Here is a 17,620-nt window from a genome sequence, read left to right as displayed (position 1 = left end):
TTCATTCCATTTTAGTGTAAGAAGGAAATATCTCATATTCTTTTAGTGTCACATTGGTTGAAATTGAATTTGAAGAGGATAGAAATGGAAACACTGCTCTGTCTACCTGGTTAATATTGGATGGGGAGGCTGTTGTCCAAATAGAAGACCAGTAGTTCAAGAGAAAGGAGTAACCATTCCTTCCCTGCTGTCATACTTGTACGATTTTCTGGTTCTTCCTCTTCTATTCTTATAATGATTTCTTCCTTACTACATTACCTTTCTCTCTGGTTGGCGTAGAATGTATTCCAGTCCCTGCATTGAAATATTTAAAGCCTATCGTGAGGGTTATAGCGGAGTATACTTCTTGTTATGACAACTGTGAACAACGTTATATCAAACAGTACTCTCTCAGACGTCGTAGAAATGCCTTATGCCGGGCTGAGTGGCTCAGACTATTGAAGCGCTGGCCTTCTGAATCCAACTTGGCAGATTCAATCCTGGCTCTGTCCGGTGCTATTTGAAAGTGGTCAATGTCAATCAGCCTGTGTCAGTAGATTTACTGGCACGTAAGGAACTCCAGCGGGACAAAATTTCGGCACCTTGGCGTCTCGAAAACCGTCAAAAAATAGCTAGTGGGACGTAAAACCAGTAGCATCATCATTTATTGCCTTTTGATGCTTCCCTATCTCACACCCAGTTGGATATCAAAATTATACTTATGACGTACTGAACGGTTCATCCCAGTCTTAGACCTAATTAATTTCAAATATATACAATAGGCCTATATCATACTAAAATCTTCCACATAATGCTTGTCATATGAGTGCTACACGTACTATGTATTTAGGTCTGCTGAAGATGATATTGAATTTCCTTACTTTCGCAAGAGACTCCCAATTAGATGAAACTCTTGCATTAATATCGGTGACCATCTTTACTGCTCCTTATTATAATTTCCACACTTCAAATTTTCTCAACCTATATTTTACACCTTTGTTGAGTAAATGTCTCAGAACCGAAAAAATGTGTTGTGAACTAAATTTATTATTTTATCATTCTCATTGGCATTGCTTGTGATGTTGTAATACACTCATGTTCATAAAAAGCAGAACACCATAAAAGACCAGAGATACTGTAGGTAGTTCATATTCACAGGACATGTTCATTAGTATGTTCTGCAGAAACGATTAGCATTTCAGTCACCTAGGTTCAGCATATGCCCTGCAGCCTGTTGCCTAACACTTGTCATATGAGCGCTACACGTACTATGTACTTAGGTCTGCTGCAGATGATATTGAAATTTCTTACTTTCGCAAGATACTCCCAATTAGGTGAACCTCTCACACTGAGTCCTCCATGGGCACTGATACCTTAATCCATGCGTGATGGCATTGATGGGTATAAGGCGCGAATGAAGTCCTGGAGCATAGCCATCCATGCTGCATTCACCTGGTTCCACAGTTCATCTTTAATGTTTGGCATTGGTTCACAGCACCGCACCCGTCGTTTCACCATATCCCACACATTTTCGATTGGCGACAAGTCCGGTGATCGGGCGGGCCAGAGCAACAGTCAGACATCCTGTGACAGCAAGAAAGCGCGTGTTCGAGCAGTAACATGTGGCCGCGCATTGTCCTGCTGAAATATGGCGTCTGGGGGTGTCGTGCAGAAAGGGTATGGCTACGGGTCGCAATATGTCATTGACGTAGTTCAAACTAGTCACAGTGCCCTGGACACGCACCAATTGTGATTTGTGGTTGTACCCAATAACACCCTACACGATAAGGCCTTGAGATCACGCTGTATGTCTTGTGCGAATGCAGTCAATATGATCCCTCTCCCCCTGTCACCGGCGAACCAAAATGCGACCATCATTTTCAAACAAACAGAATATGGATTCGTCCGAAAACACTATCTGCTGCCATTCCTGTCCCCAGTGACGTCGTTCCATACACCATTGCAGTCTAGTATATTTATACACATTAGTCAAAGGTAGGCGGAGAAGTGGACGACACGCCGGTAACCCAGACCGTAATAAACGGCGACGGACTGTCACTCCTGATAGTGTACGATGTGTTACAATGTTCCATTGTTGCGCCAGAGCCGAGGAGGTCGCGGATATGTTCTGCAATGCCATTCGGATGAGGTGTCGATCTTTTCGGGGCGTGGTCTGGGTGGTGCGACCAGACACATCTCGTCGTGTTCTAAGGCCTGCTGTGAACCAATCTGTACACACCCGTTGTACTGCCGACACACTTCGTCCCACACGAGCAGCAATTTCCCGGATGGATCCATCACGTTCTCTTGTGCCAATAATGCGTCCTCTTTCAAACTAGCTCATTTGACGGTACGGTTCTCGCATACGTCTGCGAGACATCTTGCACGTCTGCTCAAGTCAAACTTATCCATAACATTCGGTTTAATGCGACAACGAGAGCCGTAGGCACATTTTACTAATGGGTGGTGGTGTGCCGAGATATCGATATGGACCTTCAACCTATGAGCCGACTTGGTTCAGATGCTAATCATTTCTTCATAACATACCAATGAACATGTCCTGTGAATATGAACTTCCTATCTCTTGTCTTTCAAGGAGTTCTAGTTTTTATAAACATGCGTGCATTTAAAAAATGTATATTCACAGAGCTATTTCATATAATACTGAACATGTGAATGAAATAATAATTCGCAACACTCTCGCATTAGAGTTTATATTCTACTTAAAGTTAGTTATCCCTCTGTGCATGAACGTCAACTGGTATAAAATGATATTTCAATTATTTTATCTTTGGATAAACTGAAGTTACCTACAGGCTACAGTATGAATTGCAATCTATTAAATTTCTATCTACCTTACTAATAAAAAATGGAATCAGCATCAAACGCAGACGAAACAACAGTTCAAAGTGAACAAATAGCTCTTTTCTCCAGAGTAACCATTCCTAGAAAACCGCATAGAAAATTCTTACTGCCCATTGTATTCCATTATGGAGAAAATAGATAACTCTTGGCTATCCATTTATTGCAGTAGATTGATCGACAACCCAGTTAAACAAAACGGTAATGAGATCGGTCAGTTTACATCCGCATGTGTGTTCCTAACGAGGGTGTGAAGCCGTCTGTGATTGGCAGGTAGACTCAGGTACAATTAAAGGTCTTCTGATACAACTTGAGGCTGTTTCACTAATATTGCCACGGGCAGGTTCAGACTGCATACTTGTCGTACATTACAATCTTACCAGCATAGAATGTCCAAGTAAGTTAAACGGCTCGTTCTCATCTCATTTCTAATAATTGCAATGCCGAGGATTTATGAACCGGTCGGCAAGTAATCTGTCCAGACAGTGGCATCTGTTAATCAAGAAATTACATAAAAAACTGAGATGATTCGCCAACATCCTTTTTTAAAGACTAAATTATGAGAAAAGTACAAACAGCTATGAGCCAAAGAGTTTTTATTGTCCTTTCGTAAAATGCAGTTATAGCACACTTGCCATGTTTGAGATTAATCTTGCAAAGCTGCATACATTGAGAATACAATTGTTCAATATACGGTAAGTTATTGTTTGTTTACTGTGCAGGTAAAATGTATTTCATCGATTATCCTCATAACACATTATTTATAGTAATGTTATCTTTTATTATCCAAGATATAAACGCTATCTGGTGTCTGCAGATAAAGTCACAGTTTATTAAGAACACCATCTCTTAAAGAAATTTGTTAATTTATAAAGAATTGTCTCGTCCGCTTCAAATGAAATATATGGACATTATATTATAATTGGATAGCCACCTAGCAGTTTTGGAACTTGGGATCTGAAGGGCAATAAGAATGCAACGAAAGAACTTGGTATAGTTCATTGAGAGTAACAAGTAGTTCAGGCTGCATTACATTCACTTACTTGTGCCAGACTATTCAAGACATCTTTCCTATCCAGCCTCTTTTGACAAGTTTCTTCTTTCCCGACGCCGACGCATAGTCTCGCGAGATTCAGGGAGTCTTTTGTTTTCCCTCTCTTCATTATACTTCACGTTCATCGGATACTTTAATTTTTCTAAGGTTAATGTCAGGCCTAAGAGAGATTAACACATTTATTCCATTTATCTTTAAAGCAATTACCATTCTGCAATGCTCGCAAATTGAGGCATTAATGGGAGCGATCTCCTTGAACAAACTCTCCGGGCCCTCTCACACAACGTTTGTGTACGAAAATCTACATAAGCAAGGACACAGACAAGTATAATTTGTGCTATGGAACTGTAGTGCTATCAAAGGGTTTCTGAAATTTTATTCGAGAACTTCGAAATCTACAAAAAAAGCACTCCTTAATCATCATAATCATCACCACCATCAACCTGATTTTATGAAAGTAATTTGACTCCATATATGTTTGCTGTTTTCCCATCGTCATAGTCTAGATATTAGTATGGTAGTTCAGGTTCTGTTTACAGATTGACGTGAGCTGGAGTGGCAACACTCAGTCCCAGAAAACATGATCAAGGAACGAATTTCATCTATATCTCACACCTGGAAATCTCAGGGGTAAAGCCCCCACTTGAACACCATCTTCCATAGGCCCACGTATTCCAAATGAATTACAAGTAGTAGCGCTAGTACAAACACTACTTCAACAAAATATATCAGACTGCTTTTTACATTCATTTACATTTCTATTTACCTTTTTATTTCTGTATCTCAAGCCCATCACATAAAGCAACACCTACATTATTATTATTATTATTATTATTATTATTATTATTATTATTATTATTATTATTATTATTAACCTAGCCTTTTCCCAGTTACGACGGATCGGTGCTAATGTGAATTAGGTTCTGTTTTACGGTCGATTTCATCTCCTGATACCAACTTTACGTTGAGGGATGTATTCACTATTGCGTGTTAGGATAGATGAAAGTGAGGAGCCAGGCAAGAGTAAGTGGAAGCAATGCCAGGACTCAGATAAGGGCCCCGAGGTCGCAAATCCATGCTCCAAAGTTCAGAGCCCCTGGGGGCCCTTTTAGTAGCCTCTTACGATAGGCAGGGGATACTCCTCTATGAACCATGTGACCTTGCCGCGGTGGCGAGGCTTGCGTGTACCAGTGACGCAGATAGCCGAGCCGCAGGTGCAACCATATCGGATGGGTATCTGTTGAGACACAAGACTAACGAATGGTTCATCGAAAGGGGGGGAGCAGCCTTTCGGAAGTTGCAAGGGCGGCAGTCTAGATGATTGACTGATATGGCCTTGTAATAATACTCTACATGGCTTAGCTGTGCTGATACTGCTACACGGCTGAAAGCAACGCAAAACTACAGCCGTAACTAACTCCCGAGGACATGCAGCTCTCTCTGTATGAATGATATACTGATGATGGCTTCCTCCCGGGTAAAATATTCCGGAGGTAAACTAGTCCCCCATTCGGATCTCCGGGTGGGGACTGCACGAGAGGGGGCGATCATCAGGAAGATGGATACTGACATTCTGCGAGTCGGAGCGTGGAATGTTAGAAGTTTGAATCGTTGTGGTAGGTTAGAGAATCTGAAAAGGGATATGGATAGACTAAAGTTAGATGTAGTTGGTATAGGTGAAGTACGTTGGCAGGAAGAACAGGATTTTTGGTCAGGCGACTACCGAATTATCAACACGAAATCAAACAGGGGAAATGCAGGAGTTGGTTTAATAATGAATACGAAAATGGGGCAGCGTGGAAGCTACTATGACCAGCATAGTGAAACAATTATTGTCGTCAAGATAGACACCAAACCAATGCCCAAGACAATAGTGCAGGTCTATATGCCTACTAGTTCAGCAATTATGAGGAAATCGAAAGAATATATGATGAGTTAGAAGATTTAATACAATATGTAAAAGGTGACGAGAATCTAATTGTGATGGGAGACTGGAATGCAGTGGTAGGCCAACGAGGAGAAGGAATTCGGCCGATTGAATTCTGCACTGATCATAATTTAGTCCTTGCCAATACTTGGTTCAAACACCACAAACGACGGCTGTATACGTGGACGATACCTGGAGACACTGGAAGGTATCAAATAGACTTCAGTAAGATTAGGCAAATATTCAGAAACCAGGTGTTCGATTATAAAACTTTCCCAGGAGCAGACGTGGACTCTGACCACAACTTGTTGTTCATGAAATGCCATCTGAAGTTGAAGAAATTGAAGAAAGGAAAGAATTCAAAAAGATGGGATATAGACAAGTTGAAAGAAAAGAGTGTGAGGGATTGTTTCAAGGAACATGTGACACAAGGGCTAAATGAAAAGGCTGAAGGAAACACAAGAAAGGAAGGGTGGATAGTCGTGAAAAATGAAGTCAGTAGGGCTGCTGAAGAGATGTTAGGAAGGAAGAAAAGATCATCCAAGAATCAGTGGATAACTCAGGAGATACTAGACCTGACTGATGAACGACGAAAATACAAGAATGGTAGAAATGAATAGGGCAGAAAAGAGTACAGGCGATTAAAGAATCAAGTGGATAGAAAGTACAAGGTAGCTAAGGAAGAATGGCTGAAGGAAAATTGCAAGGATGTGGAAAGTTGTATGGTCCTGGGAAAGGTAGATGCTGCATTCAGCAAAATCAAGGAATTCTTTGGTGAAAGGAAATCTAGGTGTATGAATATTAAGAGCTCAGATAAAAAGCCAATTCTAGGGAAAGACGACAAAGCAGAAAGATGGCAAGAATATATCCAAAAGTTGTATCAAGGTAAAGATGTAGATAATTTGGTTCTGGAACATCAAGGGGCTGTTGATGCTGATGAAATGGGAGACCCAATTTTGAGTTCAGAGTTTGACAGAGCTGTGAGAGACCTAAATAGGAACGAGGCACCTGGAATTGATGACATTCCTTCTGAATTACTGACTGCCTTAGGGGAAAGCAGCATGGCAAGGTTATTCCATTTAGTGTGTAAGATGTGTAAGACAGGAGATGCTCCATCCTATTTCCGGCAGAATGTTGTTATACCTATTCCCAAGACAGCCGCTGCTGACAGGTGTGAAAACTACCGCACCATAAGTTTAGTATCTCATGTCTGCAAAATTTTAACACGTATTATTTAGAGATGAATGGAAAAACAAATTGAAGCTGAGTTGGGAGAAGATCAATTTGTCTTCAGAAGAAATGTAGGAACACGTGAAGCAATCCTGACTTTACGTCTGATATTAGAGGATCGAATCAAGAAGGACAAGCCCACGCACATGGCATTCGTAGATCTAGAAAAGGCATTCGATAATGTTGATTGGACCAAGCTATTTAAGATTCTGAAGGTGATTGGGATCAGATACCGAGAACGAAGAATTATATACATTCTGTATAAAAATCAGTCTGCAGTGATAAGAATAGAGGGCTTTGAAAAAGAAGCAGCAATCCAGAAAAGAATGAGGCAAGGCTGTAGTTTGTACCCCTCCTCTTCATTGTTTACATAGAACAGGCAGTATAGGAAATCAAAGAGTAATTTGGAAAGGGAATCACAATCCAAGGAGAGGAAATCAAAACCTTGAGATTTGCCGATGATATTGTTATTTTATCTGAGACTGCAGAAGATCTTTAGAAGCTGCTGAATGGTATGGATGAAGTCTTGTGTAAGGAGTACAAGATGAAAATAATTAATTCCAAAAAAAAATTAATGGAGTGCAGTCGAACGAAGGCAGGTGATGCAGGAAATATTAGATTAGGAAATGAAGTCTTACAGGAAGTAGATGAATATTATTACTTGGGTAGTAAAATAACTAACGATGGCAGAAGTAAGGAGGACATAAAATGCAGACTAGCACAAGCAAAGAAGAGTTTTCTTAAGAAATTTTCTCACTTCAAACATTGACATAGGGAATATAAAGATGCTTTTGAAGACTTTCGTGTGGAGCGTGGCATTGTATGGAAGTGAAATATAATAATAATAATGTTATTTGTTTTACGTCCCACTAACTACTCTTTTACGGTTTTCGGAGACGCCGAGGTGCCGGAATTTAGTCCAGCAGGAGTTCTTTTACGTACCAGTAATTCTACCGACACGAGGCTGACGTATTTGAGCACCTTCAAATACCACTGGAGTGAGCCAGGATCGAACCTGCCATGCTGGGGTCAGAAGGCCAGCGCCTCAACCGTCTGAGCCACTCAGCCCGGAAGGAAGTGAAACATGGACGATCACTAGCTCAGAAAGAAAGAGAGAGAAACTTTTGAAATGTGGTGTTACAGAAGAATGCTGAAGGTGAGATGGATAGATCGAATCACGAATGAAGAGATACTGAATCGAATTGGTGAGAGGAGATCGATTTGGTTAAATTTGACGAGAAGAAGAGATAGAATGATAGGACACATCTTAAGACACCCAGGACTTGTACAGTTGGTTTTGAAGGAAGGAAGGAAGGAAGGAAGGAAGGAAGGAAGGAAGGGAGGAAGGAAGTGTAGGTGGTAAGAACAATAGAGGTAGACCAAGGTATGAATATGACAAGCAGATTAGAACAGATGTAGGATGCAGTAGTTTCGTAGAAATGGAAAGTTTAGCACAGGATAGGGTGGCATGGAGGGCTGCATCAAACCAATCTATGGACTGATGACTCAAATAACAACATCTGTGGGTGTTATTCTACCACCCCCACCCACAGGGGGACGTATTTCTGTGGGAGTTTGAGTAACTGTGTTGTATCTATATGAATATGTGTGAATTAAGACATACACAAATACTCTGTTCCCGAGCCCGAGGAATTCACCAGACGTAATCGCCCGTGCTGCCGGGTATCTAATTTAGCGGCCTCTGATTAGAAGGCCAATATGATGACCTTTCAGGCAAGTCAGTGCCTCTGGTAAAACTGAAACGAATTAGCCACTTAGGATCCCTCTACAACTTCATTTCTTTTCATTTGTGCGGAGTTGTTTATGTATACAACGCTCCATTCGTTCGCTGGCCTGCTTCCGTTGTTTTTCTCTCCAGGGTCTTCCGGACGTCATAGTTCTTCCTTCGGCTGGAAAATCTTAAAAATTTTCACTGTGTCCCTAAATTTTTTTTGTCTAACATTTGGACCTCTGAAATATTTAGCCTTTCTCCATCTTTCTGCGTTTCGTTAATCCATCCTGTAGTAGAAGTCTTCTTCTTCCTGGTAATTCTATTACTGTTCATTCTGTACAAATCTCCAATGAAATCTAGCCTCCTCATCATCATGGTCTCTGCCATTCTCTCCATCTTCTGAAAAATTTCTATGTTACTCATAAGTTTCCATCTGCCTTCATTCTCAACAACGCCCATAATTTTTCAGATTATTCTTCGTTTTAAGAACTGTAGCTTTTCCAAATTTTTGTTCATAGACAGGAATTCACTGGCATACAGGTGTTTGGCTTCGACCAGATTGTTGTAAGGATTTACTTCGACATTCCAGCATATTACTATGACTTTGCTTTACTATCAGAAACTCAGAGGTCGCAACCATACAAACTAACCTCCTGGAAAGAATTGCGGGCCAAACAAGACTATAGATCTCAAACATTATTATTGATGTTGTTTTTTTTAATCCACATTCTCTCTTCATTTTCGACATCCAATCTTACACTGCGGCTTTTTCTAGTTCATTTTTCTGTTTAGTCCCACCAAGGTACTTGAACGTCTTGACCCTTTCGATCCGTCCTATCTATGTTTCGAGGAACTTTGGTCTATATTTCATGTTTGAGATCTACAGTCTTGGTTGGCTGGCAATTCTTTCCAGGAGGTTAGTTTGTATGGTTGCGACCTCTGAACTTTCTGAGCAAAGTCATCCTCGAAAGCCAGACAGTTGGCTTTAATCCCTCCTGTTATTCTTCATCTTCTTCCTCTTACTCTCGATATGATAGTATGTGACGGTGTGCTAAAACGACAAAACATTTCCAAATTCGTACCTGAGGAGCCAGAGACGATGTAGTATACCAAGATTACTGTGGATCAGTGCTACCAAGCGGAGTGGTAGCGCGTCCTAAAGCGCTCCGGCTATAGAGAAAAATTCTGCTTTCGGTGGTTTCCCATTTTCACTTCCGGGAAAATGCTGGGACAACTCCAATTCATAAGCCATAGCCGATTCCTTCCATCTCATTACTCAGTTTCACTCACCAGTCACGTTGGCGTCATGAAGGGCATCCGGGCATAAGGACATGCCATTCAAATTCATTTCATCTCATCCTCGACCCTGTATCAAGAAACGGGCACAGCGGGTAGGCATAGTACACTATGGATCTTTGCTAGAGAGTCATTTTCCGGATCCTAAGGTTGGCGGTTCAAATCTGGCAAAGGTAATGGATTTATGAAGGACAAAATGAACTCCATTCCACACTCTATGTTGTGTGATGTTGACATGGAAATGATCTCTGGTAACACATTTGGTGTTTGCCCGGAGATTTTATCAAAACTCAGCAATAGGCCATCTAAAGGAGTTAAGGTTTTTTCGCTACCTGGAGGAGTATGGGAGAACATTAGGCTGTACACTAAACTACCCTGTTCCTGTGTATTTTCGGAAGAGATGTGGTAACTCATTATTTTGTTGTAAGGTTCGTATTATTATTATTATTATTATTATTATTATTATTATTATTATTATTATTATTATTATTATTATTATTGTGTGCCATGGCCTGTCTCCTGGACGTTGATAATCACCATGGACAGTACTTTCGTGCTTCCAATAACACGGTAAATTCGTTCCACATTCTTTAGGCCATCCCAGCCTTTGCTGTTTTTCAACCAGGATGTCCGCCTTCTGTTCACTCCTCGACGCTCTTTAAAATTGTCCTTCAGAATAAGTTGCAATATTTAGTATTTTCCACCAAACACAACTTATCCCAAATTTATTACTTTTCAGCATTGATAGTGTTCAACAGCGTCCTCTTGCAGCTTGCTCTCTGCAACACATTTTCAACAATATGTGTCTTTAAGTGGTAGCAATGAAAATGACGCTATCACAGGCGAGTCGTATTCACTATGACTAAATAATGCACTATCATTTTATTATTATTATTATTATTATTATTATTATTATTATTATTATTATTATTATTATTATTATTATTATTATTATTATATAAGGGTAAGACGTGTGATTGCTAGCGAAAGGTGAAGGGATACAGGAAGTTCATCCGAGAAGTTCAGATATAACATATGATCTGTAGAACTGGTGATGACATCACCAGGTCACCGCATCATGCAAAGATCAGCTGCAAGTACACTTTAATGTGCTAATGGTCAAACAATGACAACACCAGAGTGAGTGAGCAAATGTAAGCATCATATTCAGTAGTATGCTCACTGTCTGGTATATACGAGAGTTTTCACTGTCCTGAAAATTTAAGCACACATTTTAATACACAATTCTGTTCTATTGCATGCTAACCTGGAGAAAAAACGGAACTAATTAAAATAGAATTAACTAATTAATTAACTCATTAACTAATTAATTAAATAGAATTAACTTACATGTTTCGTTCTTTAAAAAACATCAATTTTTATCAAATTACTCAAGAAAATATTTAGAAATGAGTAAATATTTATGTTTAGACTTTGTTTAAAGGCTTAAAAACGTGAAATGCATTAAATCCTCACTTCTCTCTACACTATTATAGAACGAAATATTCTTCAAATCATTTAAGTATTTAAGAAAATACTAGGCAAACAACTGATAGGTAGTTTGCCACCTGGGTGTTAACCCTAAATGCAGATGGTTGATGATTGTGAGTACAGATGATTTTCATCTAATTAAGTTTGGGCTGGGAAGAACTGGGAGAAAGAAGACGGGCTTCTGGACTAAATGGTATGTTCCGAGCTGTTAGCGGAGAGATAGCGTGGTATGACATTACTAGACGAATAAGTTTGAGTGGCGTCTTTAACAGTAGGAAAGATCACAATATGAAGATACATTTGGAATTCAAGAAGACAAATTGGGGCAAATATTCCTTTATAGGAAGGGGAGTTAGGGATTGGAATAACTTACCAAGGGAGATGTTCAATAAATATCCAATTTCCTTGAAATCATTTAAGAAAAAGCTAGGAAAAAAACAGATAGGGAATATGCCACCTGGGCGACTGCCCTAAATGCATATCAGTATTGATTGATTGATTGATTGATTGATTGATTGATTGATGATTGATTGATTGATTTCCATTCTATTTTAATTAAGTTGTTCCTTTTTCAGGTACAATTCAGTTACCAAATGATTTCTTTCTTCAGGTAGCTTATAAATATATTTATTCAACAACTATTTTCGGCAGACTGAAGAACCTGATACCTATTGCTCACGGTAAAATATTTCGTAAAATTTGTTGTACTATTAATTTTATAAAAATTTTGTTGAAAACAAGTTGTGTTGCTCACGGTAAAATTATTTTATAAAATCCTTGGAAGGATCGGGATGGCCATCTACGAACTCTATGAAGATGTGTATGTGTTGCCATCTATCACTAAACTTTTAAACCAACTTACAGTGTGTTTGAGAGTATGACTCAAACAAAAAAAGCAAAACTTCCTGCTTTAGCTGAAATTATATGTTGTGCAGTGGTAAAAAGGAAGAAAAGAAATGCCACGAAATGCTGGACTCGGGATTGGATCAAAAGAAGAGAAGAAGGTGGAGGATTGCTGTCCTTGGTCGAAAACTATTTGAGGTTAGAAGACCAACATTCATATAGTAATTTGGCGATTATGTTTTTTCCTCTCTTCTTGCATTTTTGTTGTGGTAAAGTGCCGATTTAACTTCGTACAAACAAGGATATTTCTTCCTTAGTCCACCCGGATTCTGCCATTTTAGAAAGAAGTGTTTGTTTACAATCGAGCTTCACATTCTTCTCACGACGTAGCGCCAGCATCATCGTGATGTCAGCTTCGCTGATTGGTCTGTTTCGTAAAATTAATTTCACGGAATACAACATGTCCTATGTTATGAAAAGTTTTATCAAATGTTTTATAAAACTTGAATTTGACCGTGAGCAGCAGAAATTTTTAAAAATGATATTACTGTACAATAAATTTGACAGAAAATTTTACCATGAGCAACAGGCAGAACCTAAGAGTTATACATTAACGTAAATACTACCCAAAGGTCAGAATGCGATTTGGTTAAGTAATACATCTGTAAGCTTCTATTCGGAAGATAGAGGTTTGAAATATACCATCGATAACCGCGAAGTTATTTTCACAGGGCTGAGTGGCTCAGACGGTTGAGCGCTGTTATTCTGAGCCCAACTTGGCAGGTTTGATCCTGGCTCAGTCCAGTGGTATTTGAAGGTGCTCATATACGTCAGCCTCGTGTCGGTAGATTTACTGTCACTTAACAGAACTCCTGCGGGACAAAATTCCGTCACCTCGGCGTCTCCGAGAACCGTAAAAGTAGTCACTGGGACGTAAAGCAAATAACATAATTATTTATCAAGTTATTTTCCGTTACTCTCATTTTTACACCGGGAAAATGTCCGCGGTGTCCCGTAATTAAGATCACGGTAGCTACATTCCATGTCCTACAACTTTAACCTCTCAGTGGTTAATGACATTTCCAAGTTTTTTGAAAACTTTAAAAAGGAGGGTAAATAATTGATAGGGAATCTGCAACCTGAGCAACAGCCCTAAATGCAGATGATTCATAACGAGATATACGAAAGAGTGCTGTAAGTTTTGCGTTCATAGATTCTTAATAATTACTTTATCAGCGCACAGACTGCAAGATCCCTACAACAAAAGTCTTTTAAAATGAAGGAACAAATTCAACAACGGTAGAAATTGAGTATATTTTACTAATACTCAGATGGAGATGTATGTTCAATCTTCAGCCCGAAGGTTGGGTAGATCCCGAGCTGATCTACCATCAGATATCATAGACGGCCTGGGCGTCACTGACGAGGCATACTAGTGATACGAGGGCGTGAGGTATTTTCCTGTTGTATTCCTCACCGAGTCATATGGTGCACATATCAACCTACCTAGCCCACGGAATGCATACATTTCTCGACCATATGAGCGACCTTTCACACCATTATCTGCAGAGACTGGCAGCGGAAGGGATGGTGTTACTCGCTTTACTCATATCTCAGTCACTTTCATATCGTGAAAGTGGAAGATGAGACCGGGAGAGAAAAGTCAAAGTCTCAACTTAATCGAGCCCATGCCAGAAGACAGTACCCTTATAGCTTACCCCTATATACTAGGGTTGATTTAGTAGTCATGGGAACTATATTTTTCTATCGCAAAATTTGAATACAGGATATATAATTTCATTTGAAACTGTGTGACAAATGCTTTTAGAGGCAGTACCGCATGGCATAGAGATGCAGAAATCTCTGGTAATGCAAACAGACAAACACGGCACTTTGAAATCATTGTTTTAGTTGCTGTATTCTCGTACAACCGTATACAATAAATTGTATATGTGGTAAAAGCTGTTCAAAATCCATCCATCTATTCATCAAAGTAGACTCCCAGGTTATCTATGTTTCGTTGCCAACAGTGAGGAAGACGCAAAATACCTTCGGCTGCACGAGATTCGGCAGTGTATGCTACCTAACATCGAAATTCTAATACGGTGTATTTTGTTTGTTTTGCAAAGCGGTTCGCAAGTAAAGGCTACTTCACTTTGTTAATTAGCTAGGAGTCACACGAACTAAGATGTACGAACGCTGCTCGCAATTAGTTAGTTCCATTGCGTACTGCTGTCATCAAACAACTGACATATATGTCTCTTCACGAGAGTTTAATCCTGATGTAAACATGGTATGTCCACGTCTCCACCAAAGAAAGAGTTGTGATTCGCTGAGCGTGTAGTACCGACCTCCACCCCGTCAACGTCTCGTGCTCGGACGTACAGGGCTGCGCATCGCATACGACAACAGTGCGAACATCTGAACTTCTGAATAAACGACTAAACCTGGATTCTATTCACTTAGTTTATTGAACACATTCACAGTGCACTGCCGATGGTCACTTCTGAGCGGTTTTCCTTTTTGTGCTTCACTACACGCGATGGTCATACCTCTTGCTCCATTTCTCTCACTATGAATACTGACACTGACTGCTACTTCAAGGTGCAGCACCTTATCTCCACCCTGTAGAGCTTGGGACTTTCCCTCACTACGACAAGACTTCCTGTATTACACCACGCCTTGTGCCTTCATTTCTGATTATTTAATCACTATTTTATATATTATGAAACATATATATATATATACCGGTATATATGACAACCACATTTTAACTTGATTACGCACTCTTCCAAATTCTCTAAATGTAATAAACTAAAATAAAGTAAATGCCACGTACTACTTTTCTTCGAGCTCGCATACAGTCGAGTGAGTGCGACGGTTGCTTCTCCAATCAACTACCTCTATGTCCACGTGTAAAGGCAACGTGCTCCGCCTATTTGTTTACATTAACATTAAACTTTCGTGAAAAGACATATAGCGCAGATTATCATGGCCAGAATGATACACACGTACTCAATCTGCCAGCAACATTACGAAGTTCATGTGTTGTACTTTCAAATATATGTATTACATGTTTGGAGTGACCACATTTCCGGAAAATAGAAAACATCATCTCCATGACTTTCTCAATCATCCCTCGCAGATCTGGGCAGTTAGATGGACATACAGAACTACAAATCAATTATTGGTAAACGAATTTTGAGGTAAAACTTAAAAAAAAAAAAAAAAAAAAATAATAATAATAATAATAATAATAATAATAATAATAATAATAATAATAATAATAATAATAATAACAATCCGCAACCTGTTTCTAGTAATTCGAAAGGGTCAGGAATGAAATGAATGAAGCTCCCATCTACGGCGAGGATAAGAATTTTTCGGGCTGTTGAAGCCCGTCGCACTCCACTGGGGCAATGATAACTGACTGACAGATGAAAAGGTATAGGAGAGAATTTCTGGAATGAAAGATGTCAACGAAAACCAGAGTATCCGGAGAAAAACCTGTCCTGTATCCGCTTTGTCCAGAAAAAATTTCAAATTTTACTAAATTATGCGACTCGGGACTGGAAATCATAAATGCATTGGTATATAACTTAGGTCTGGCGCGTTCAAGCTATTTACATGTCACCAAGAAGTAGTCTCTACACAGAACTGTGCAATACGACGTGTGGGCTCGTTCGAAAAATGTAATATATATGGGTCTCGGTCAATATTTAGAAGTCTAAACTCGTTCAAAGCTTCCTGCTCGACCATTCTGGTCAAAGTTATGTGAAAGGACCAAACTCGAAAAGACGATCGACGGGCGAGTTGGCCTTGCGGTTAAGCGCGAAGCTGTGAGTTTGCATCCGCGAGATAGCGGCAGCCCCGAATATGTTCTTCCGTGGTTTCCGATTTTCACACCAGGCAAATGCTGGGGCTGTAATGTCCCCGTCAATTTTGAGTATAATGAGTGTCTAATTATGTGTCCGCAATAATCAGTATCATTTATTCATTGTGAGTGAGGTGTAAAGTTGTACTTGGTGGCGAGTTGCTTTATCATTCAATCAGCTGTTTGACACGTTTTGAGAAGTGCAGAGTATTGATTTTTTGGCTCGCCTCATCGATCGATAACATATGGCGGTCACGTGACAAACTGGACTTTATCAACGTTAGACCCGCTCCCTACTTCCTTGTGTGTCTGCTTGTTCGCTGGAGTAAGTTCAAGAACGATCTGAGCCAATTACAGGACGTATTTACAAACAAATGATAATTAGAGAGAGGGTGCCAAACATCCAATTGAGAGGCTATATAACCTCAGGATTTCCATTAATCAACCCCGTGTTGCTTCGATGCTATGAGAGTTCACAACACAAGCTATGTTTCGTCTACAGTTAAATAATTCAGACTGATTTATCATGAACCTTCTGTCTCGGTTTCAGCCTACTCTAACTTGAAGAAAGAAGAGGACCACAACCAACGCCAAACATACATCTACTTCAGGATGTCAACCTTGCTGTCAAGAGGAGAAATTCACCCAACTAGGGATTTGGACTCTGCTGTAGACATCTCTAGCAGCGGAGGGAGCACGTGTCATGACGAACTTCAACATGGGGACATTACAGACTGTCCACATCATAAAATATGAGTACACTTTTATGATATTTTTCTGTCCATCTGTGTAGAAAATTAAACGATCTTCTTCGTTATAGTTGAGATTTCTTCTAGATTTTTTCTGCTTAGAGATATTTTTCAACTTTCCTCTCACCTAGTTAAGGTAGTTTTAGAAATGAATGCATGTGAATTGGGATCTATTAGTGTACTGTAGATTAGATGAAGCTTGTCTTCCGAGAATATCTCAATTTTTATGCAATTATTTAAAATGATATTTAATAATAACTGATCACTCGGATAAATGAGAACTTAAACAAAGATTTAAGATTTGTGAAACATTGTAGGACAAGATTTGGATTGTGTTTCACTTAGTACATTTTGATTTTGTTTCATCTAATGCATTTCTTTACGATCGTGCAGAATTGTGTCATCTAATTTACAGAAAATTCGGACACTGATCGTAGATTTAAAAATCACTAATAATAATAATAATAATAATAATAATAATAATAATAATAATAATAATAATAATAATAATAATAATATAATAAAATTTTGATCCCGGGTTAATTAAGAGTTTAAGGGTCAAGAGTGATAAATTATATTAGAT

Source organism: Anabrus simplex, chromosome 1, assembly GCF_040414725.1.
Source record: "Anabrus simplex isolate iqAnaSimp1 chromosome 1, ASM4041472v1, whole genome shotgun sequence".
Lineage (NCBI taxonomy): Eukaryota > Metazoa > Arthropoda > Insecta > Orthoptera > Tettigoniidae > Anabrus > Anabrus simplex.
Note: the sequence above shows the minus strand (reverse complement) of the source record.